At 30.6% G+C, this 9,078-nt stretch overlaps 1 protein-coding gene across 1 annotated transcript in view; it reads left to right on the top strand.

Annotated features, from left to right (window-relative positions):
- Nucleotides 1-254: 254 nt before the first annotated feature.
- LOC112689594 (protein tincar) overlaps nt 255-9,078 on the top strand; it is a 48,426-nt gene continuing 39,602 nt past the window's right edge. The window contains exon 1 of the mRNA XM_025563375.1: nt 255-587. The gene's annotated coding sequence lies outside the window, so the exon portion shown is untranslated. The remainder of the gene's footprint in view (nt 588-9,078) is intronic.

Genomic DNA, 9,078 nt, shown 5'->3' with positions numbered 1-9,078 from the left:
TGCACTCTGGAATCGTTACAGGGTAGGAAAAAAAAAAGAAAAAACTGTAAAGGTCTTCCTCGGGTCTCGGGGTCGCCAGGGAAGTGTCGCAATCTGGCGGCCGCGATTCGTGAGCGCCTTGCACCGCATCCGGTGACTGATGGGTGGCGGTTGCGTCATCGATGCCTCGCCACTCACCGTTCAACGGTGAACGCGTGCGTCGGCGAACGTTCCCGAACCGTCGTCGTCCGCGGTCGCGCGCCTCGTATCTCCATCAGCAGTGCGTTATACCGTTCAACGTCCAGTAGTATCGTGCGTTCATGCCGATCTCGTGCGTTCGTCTGTACCGGTTTCTTCGGCCTTGCCGTCGCCCCGCTCGTCGAGATATCGTTATTATTTTACCGTTTTCCTCGTTCACGAGCGCGCATTCGAATCCGACACACGATCGTCGCGCAATGAATCCGACCGACTCCCACGGGAAATAACGTATCGTTGGATTCTCATATTATAGATCGATCGAAGCGGCCACGGAAATATCGCTGCGACCAAGACGTCCCGGAAGCCGTTATTAAGTCCCTCTCGCGGCTCTCATCCGACACCACATTTCGGTGAGTACCTACATTGTTCAGTGTATTCTTTAGAGCGGGCATTTCGCGGCACGCGGATCCCCGTAAAAATAAGTCCCTCCCTCGGGTTAATGTTATTTCAATAATTTTATTCATACAATCCCATCTGCACATATTGTGTGTGCATACGATCAGGGAAATGTTTGCGTCGCGGACCATAGGTAAACAATTGTCGTACTGTTAATTATAATTAACAATTAATAACATATTAAACCTATTCAAACATACGGCATATTCAAACCCATATTCGGACGTCAGTTGGTGATGTATACGTGCCGCACGGTGAATAATCGCATTATATGTATCAGATTTAAGTATTGACAAACGCCGCAGAGAGTATTATGTATAATATTATGCGTGCTTGTGCACTGCGGTGTTTTACGCACACTAGTGTGCATACTTTCCACCCCGGACGTTCGACAAAACTTTTCGCGGCGGTTTTCCGCGTGGGACGTTTTAACTTTTAAAATTATTACCCCCTCATATCCTTCTCCGGGTAGCAGATGGGAGTTCTTTCTGCCACACCAGTTGCGATTCGTTTTAACGAGATCGCAAACCGACGACTGGTGTTTATACTCGCTTACACCGCTGTGTCGCACCTATGTGATTCATACTGAACAGTTTACATATTGTGCAAAACGATATGTACACATTTTATATGTTAATTTATCTCATGGGGTTTAAAGGGTTATCTGTCGAAAGGATCTTATCGTCCAATCTATATGTAAACGCATAAATTAATTCTACTCGTGGTGCGAGGTCTGAGCGAATTATAGTGACGGCGATTGAATAATGCATCATAATTTTTCCGTTAATAAATATTGATTTAAATAATCGCGCGCGACGACGACCGTTGATCAGCAAATAAACATAACTGTCTAGACATTATTGTTATTCGGTAGTGGCGTGGTAATACCATACTGCAGTAACGCGACGTAGAACATGACGTGGTTGTTTACGTACGTACGTCAATCGGGTATTAACCGGAGACCTGTATAGATTTCGGTGACGATTGCGAATGAAAATCTAGATTGATTCGGAGGGTGTTCTTTGTCTGGGTGACTCTGTTTGAATGGGTATTGCATTACAATAACGGCATAATCATGATGACTTGAATCTAAAGTTAAAAATGTTGATATATTGTATATTTGAGTTGTTACTGTTAACTGATAATATATTAATTAATATAAAAAAATGTTTAATTAATTTTTATTTTTATTATGAATTATTCATTCGAAACGTATATGTATAATATATGTGTACACTTTATTTGTTTAGTTTAAAATGTGAAGTCAGCGACTGCTCGCTAAATTAGTCCTTGCAATATAATTTAAGTACGAAACGAGCTTTCAACACAAAAGCAGAGTAAAATATTGAAAATTATTCTTGGAAACTCTTTATTAATCACAAAAACGAATTTTTCCAAGAATACCTTGCATTACATAAATCTAGTGTCGTTTTCTGTATATATGGTATTGCGTTCCCAGTTTATTATTTGCGTTATCGCGTTCGACTGAGAAGTTTCTACGAGATTTAATTTTTATCCTTGTTATACCTTAAAGTTTTGCTAAAGGACCAATTTAGTTTTTAGTTTGAGTTCCGTACATAATTATAATATTTTTTTTATTATATAATGTGCAAATACAGACAGGTCTAAAATGTGCTTTTGGAAAGCGTTAATTTGATATATACTGTTCTTTTGTACGCGTGTATCCTATATATAGTATATACGGTTATAATCTTACTATGCAATAGTCTTTATTTTGTAATCGAAATTCTCTCATCAGATCTTTTCGACGGTATTATTTTCATGAAATTACATTTTAATATCTGTAATTTTTAATAGTTCATCTATTAGCGGATACAATTATTAACCTATACACCTCATTAATTAATTTTTTTAACTACGATTTGTATTCTTAATTCCATAATAAGTTCTGAAATTCTTCTCACGAGAATGATTGTTTGATTTAATTTATATCCGAATTTTCTATGGTAACATTTTTACTATGCATACATTGCTTTTGTATCTTTCGAATTATACTTATTTCTCGTTATTATTGCAATTATTTAAAATGTTTTAATTTCATTAAACTTATTCAAAAATCTCCTCGAAAATCTCTATAAATTTCGCAAGTTTATTTGTAATTCGTAAGTATTAATTAAATTTTTTTCAGTTTCTCTAAACTATTGTTTAAAATGTTTAAATGTTTTTATTTATTTTTACATTTTTAAGCATATTACTTCTGGCATACTTGATTTTGAGTATTTAATTTTAATTACGAAGAATATTTTTCGATGTACAATTTAAATTAAATCCGTACATAATTTCATAAACAAGAATTAGTTTGTATAGTCTTTATCAGATTAACTATGCCATTTTAATTATGAAGCATTTTTATTTGTATATTTTATTTAGAATTAGAGACAAATAACTATCGTAACTATTATATTATGTTCTTAAATGTAGATCGTATGCAACGATTAATTCTGACAATATCATGAGGTCCTTTGTTGCCATTTAAAAGTAATTTATTCTCTATACTCCTTCATTTATTTGTATTACTCATATGACGACCCCTTGTATCTTTGATACTATTTTTACCAACCTTGACGAGCTGCCTAAATAAAAATACAAAAACATTATTGTATTTTTATTTTTTTGTAGAGATTTTAAATTTTATATTTGAAAAAATTATCCACAAAAAAAATAATAATCTTTTTCACACTTTATATGCGTAACGTAATTAAAAATTATTTTATTTGACTGTATACCAGTTGAAAAGAAAAACTATTACTATCGATAAAATGAATTTAGATAAAATCTTCGAACAATTTAAATTACATGGAATGCGTTTGTCTATAACCGTTAAAACTTTCAAAACCTATAAACTAAGTTTTCATTAATAGTATTAATAAAATATACTGGTATTGTATAAAAAAATATTTTTAATTTAAATATGTTATATAAATTATATATAAACAGTAATAGAAACAAACATTTGACATATATTAATTTTTTAGTTTATACTTTGAATCATGATTTGATTTTAAGTATATGAGTTACTGAACGTGTTAAATTTATATTCTTATATTATGATTTATTGAAGTATACACATTGGATAATTATTGCCCTAAGAACCGTCGTAACTTTTAATTACAATTAGCTAGGTAAAACTATTGCGAAATTTTTAAGAGCACGTGACAACTTGGTAAGTGCTTAGTCTTATATAATATTTTTAAATCATTTAAGAGTGTGTGTTTAAACGTTTATTCTCTGGGTATATGGGTTGTGTGTATGGTATACATAAATGCGTTTGTTTTCGTGATCAGATCGTTTAGTGGAAACAGAGGACTTCCTAAGATTTATCAGTTCCATGGGAGAATGGTTTGGAGGATATAATAGACAACAGTAGTAGTTTCTAATATTAGCCGGTGCAAAAAAAAAAAGTTAAGTCTCATAATGTAATATATTTGTACAGTATGGCAAAACGTGTGTATATATTACATATGCATTTGTATTTTTCACGAAGACACGAATAATGCACGTCCGTGTTTTCATTGGCATTGGCCAACGACGACGGCGACTGTGGTGGCGGCAAGTCGTGTCGTCGACCCTCGCATGCACTATTTTTAAAATCGTCGGTTCACTCCGAATTTGGACCAAAAAACCGCATCGTCTTCCTAGTTTAGTCGTCCGCTATGAGTCTTCTCCTGCTTTATAATTTTTCTCTCCCTTTAACTATCTTTCACTCTTTCTTTCACGCATATTTGGTCTGAAATAATTATTATTATTGCTTTAGTCAAACATACCCCCGTGCATATGTTGTTTTCAGCTATGTGACAATATAATCAGACCATATGTCCTGCCAATAAAGCAAGGAACGGTATTTTTCAAAAACACATGTGTAATCTGAGAAAATAATACATCACAGGGACACCACTACTACCAGGTGTAAAAGAATAAATAAATGTTGAGTGCACAAAATAATATATATATATATATATATATATAATTTAAAATTTGTGAAGTGTCGTACTTGCCGTGTGCATGGTGTGAAACCGGTTCCTACTTACGGAGCCACCCGTTTTTGTACCTGGTTACTGGCCAGGTGGTGTTTTAGTTTATGTTCTGACTATAGGCACGCGATACTGTCTTCCGGTTCTGAGCCGCGGTTGAACTTGTATTTGGCTCTGGTATAATGTACTTAGTATTTTTTTTAATTTAAATTTTTTTTAATTGAATAAACTGGCATGCGTGTGTTTTTTTAAGCACTGGACGACGATCCTATGTCATCAGTATATGTAATTACTTTATTAGTATGGCGTTTACATAGTCATCCTAGACTTTATTTATAATAACACTTTATTACGTATATTTTTCATGATACTTTCTTTTTTATTTATGTATACATTCTCCGTGATATGTGTATAATACATTCGAACGAGTATAACATTTGAATGACATTGTGCGTAATTAATTTCAATGCAAATTTACATAATGATGGACTAAAATTAAAATAATTTATAGAAATATGACCTAACCACATAACATTGCTTTACTAAAAGCAATAAAATTTCAAGATACCAGTTTTTGCTATTTTGAGTTATAAGACTGATTTTAAAATGTATTGTTGAATATTCATTCTATTAGCGATTTTTGAGAATAATTGTAAAAATACTGATATTTTAGAATAAAAACATTATGTTATACTATATATTTTATTGGAAACCGATTGTCTTTTATCCTTTTTGAACATAATAAATTAATTATTATGATGAGACGCAAATATTTAGTTTTTATTTAAAATTTTTAGAATAAATTATTAGTTAGAAATAAAGATTAATACAACTATAGATTTATATACATTAATATAAAATTAAATAATTATAAAATATTATCTAATTTTTAAAATACACAAGTATAAAAATTACATTTAACCCTTTCACTGTTGAATTTATTTTTTCTGATATACATATGAAAATGATAAAAATGTAACAGGGTGATAGACTATATTATGCCATCATGTAATTTAAAAAATTAACATAGTTAATTTCGTAATTATCTGAAGTTAACACTAACGTTAAAATAGTTCAGTTGTGATTAACGAAATCGCGTGTGCATCATTAAATCATTCCATGCAAAAGGAGAACACTGCAATTTAGACGAATAGAAAAAAAAGTATGGAAATATGTGGATACAATAATATAGAGCTTTTCGGCATCATTGGAAATCCGTTACGCCCAGTAAAAATGTATGACCGGATGTCAAGATGCTACAATTTATTTTTCTTGATCGGGTTTATCGACTGTGTCGGCTATAATACTACAAATAGAAGCGTCCTCTGTGTTGTGTACTGAGTTTATATATTTATATATTCTTGGGTAAATTTGTACACGTCCGTAAAATTTAATTTTTGAAGTATCAAATAAGAAAATCAGTTATTGGCGCTAAAATGACAAAGACAGATCTTGAATAAAACAAAATCGAAACAATAATGTATACAATATCAATAACGAGCTTATACCATTAATACAAATTTTATGAGTAATAATTGTATATGTAATGTAAAATTATATTGTAGACAGTGCACCTGGTGTAGACATTGTTTTCGTTAAATTGTTCGTACGCACACACATTGTATGTATATTTTTGTAAATTATCATTTAACGCACGAGTTTAATGCAGAGCCACCATATTTATGACATTTTACACACTCATGTGCTGAGTGACCCCGTCAACGTCATCGTAGTACATAGTGTTGTCATCCTATAGGAACAATACCGGGTAAAATTAAACACATCGCATTATGAGGAACGGAATAATGGACTTAGGTAGGATATAAGGACGATGAGCCGCAGCAGTGTAGAGGAGAAGAGCATTGTGTCCGATTGCTGAACATGGTAATAGGAAAAGGATATTATTATTATTATCATTGTGTACGATGTATTGTTTGCTTGATTGTGTCTATTGTATATGAGACGCACATGTGAGTATATGGCCGCGCGTTAAGTAGACAGCCTTTGCCGTTTATACGAATATTTGCGTATGCTTTATAAGACAAAGAGGTAATATTTGTCGGACTTTACGAACTGCGTACAGTGCTTACGGGGTAAATGTTTTATCGATTTTGGCTTCCGTTTAAGATGCAAAGTGGTAGAGAGCTTATTCTACAGAGGAAGTAATCGGAACTCGGGTATATTTCGTGTATTTATACGGATATGAAGAGAACAGTGTGTATGCACTCACGTAAACACACATGCACAAATGAGAGTGACTGTTGAATAGTCAACGACGACGGAAATCCGAAAATACCTAAATGCGTCTTTTAAAACCTTTTGGGTGTAACGAGCAACGGCGTTATGGTGCATGTAAATAGTATTTTTTTTCCCGTTGAAAAAAATCCACTTAGTTCAGAACTGTTCTTGAAATATGTGCATCGTACACGCTTAAATAAGTAATATTCAACTAGTTAATCATGATGATCGTAAGTAGGTTTATTTTTAGACATTAGACGTTGCACCCCATTTCCGACGCGACTTGAAATTCATAAATATTTTACTTGTTTATTATTAATTACACTACAAATACCGTTATTGAAGTCATTATACAATCGTTTATTCTATGTAAAGTTATATGAATTACGAACATATATTCGCAAATAAGCAGTTTATTAACTTATATATGTTAAATTCTCATGCAAATTCCGTTGAATATTCATATTTTAGTTGATTAAACTCCATACTTATAACGTGCGTACCTCAAAATTTTCTAAAAACACATACATTTTGTGCTATCTGAAGTATTATTTCACTTATAATTAATTATGTGTGTACATATACTTAATTGTTATATAATACCCTTAGAACGTGTTGTACGATTTATTAACGTGTTGAACATATTATAATAATTCGATAATAATACAATATAAACATTCAAAACGCTTTATACCCTTGAGGCCAACAGTTAGAAATTGTAAACCCACACGAGATGACGTAGTTTTGGGTTATTATTCCAAGTGATTTTCAATAGTATACAATTAGTATGGTGCAGTTTGAATATTTTATTTAAACTGGGTTTGTGTATAATTTTTTATGTTAATATTTTGGATTGCTCGCTTCTTACAACAATTATTTGTTTATCCGACAAAATATTTATTCTATGTTGTTATTTGATTGCGGTTAATTAGAAAACATTTTTTGGATCGTATTCAGTTTCATTGTTCTTTTGAATATTTTAATTATAGAAATATTATGTTTAAGAAACTATAAAAATAATTTATTAAGAATAAGTACATTTTTTATGAAAATAAATTAACTAGTATGAAAGATAATTTAGGTCTTTAATATTAAAAGGTTTATAAAATTTTAATATACTCATTGAATTTTCAAGTAATTTACTATGTATAGATGAAAAATCCTATTTCTGTTATATATTTCTTATTTTTTAAGTAACTATGAAAAGTGAAATACTTTCTATGAAAATTGTAAAATATGACTAATAGGTTTTTTATTTAAGAGTAATTAGTGTACTTTTTCAAATTTTATGAATTTTTATGACTCATATCTTGCTCATGCCTTATAAAATATCTTGGATTCGTAGTTGACATCTACTATTGTATTGTATTTTAAAATTATAAGTATAGATATTATATATTTTTATAAATATGTTATATTTCATTATAATTATGATCAGCTTTTATTTTATTACTAATTTATCTACGATTTTCAACAATGGTTTACAATTTTTTGACTTATACTTATACTTTAGTTTAAAACAAAAAGTAAAGAACTTATTACAACTACTTAGTGATTTTATAGAAGAAAAATAATTGTATAATTTTATTTTATGTATCACATTTAGTGTTAAAATATTTTAATTTTAACAAGTATGTTTTATTTTCCAGTAAAAATGTAAAAATCAAAACTGTTTATTTACCTGAATAAATCTGTATTGTATATATTTACGAATTTATGTATAATATAATATTATTTAGATTTAGGTATATATTATTTTTATACTGTGATTCTTAAAAAAAAATAACAAGTATAGGTAATTGAAAGGTATGACTATAATTATAATATTGTGGTAACCTTTTTATTAGCATACATTCTCTAGGTTACTTAATAAATCCATCAATTTATAATAATTAATATTGGCAATATATTTTAATGAAAAGTTATTAAAATTAATATAAAATATTAGTATAACCATAATTCAATAATTATAATGATCATTATTTAATCTGCAGGTGTTTGAAAAATGTATAGAGTGTAAGGTTTAAAAATTAATAGGATTTTGTGTCTATTTAATAAAAAAGAGTAAAGGAGACCTTGATTTCCTCTACATATTATTTTTGAATCGACGTCATATAAAGGCTTTCTATGACTCATTTGTTCATTGTGTTCTCTCTATTAGCACTACCCTATTTTGTTAGCAGAGGGTGAAAATAAATGTGGTTATAAGGTCAAT

The sequence above is a fragment of the Sipha flava genome, unplaced genomic scaffold, assembly GCF_003268045.1.
Source record: "Sipha flava isolate LNK unplaced genomic scaffold, YSA_version1 45_pilon_pilon, whole genome shotgun sequence".
In the NCBI taxonomy this organism is placed as follows: domain Eukaryota; kingdom Metazoa; phylum Arthropoda; class Insecta; order Hemiptera; family Aphididae; genus Sipha; species Sipha flava.
This window is presented reverse-complemented; position numbering and strand designations above follow the sequence as displayed.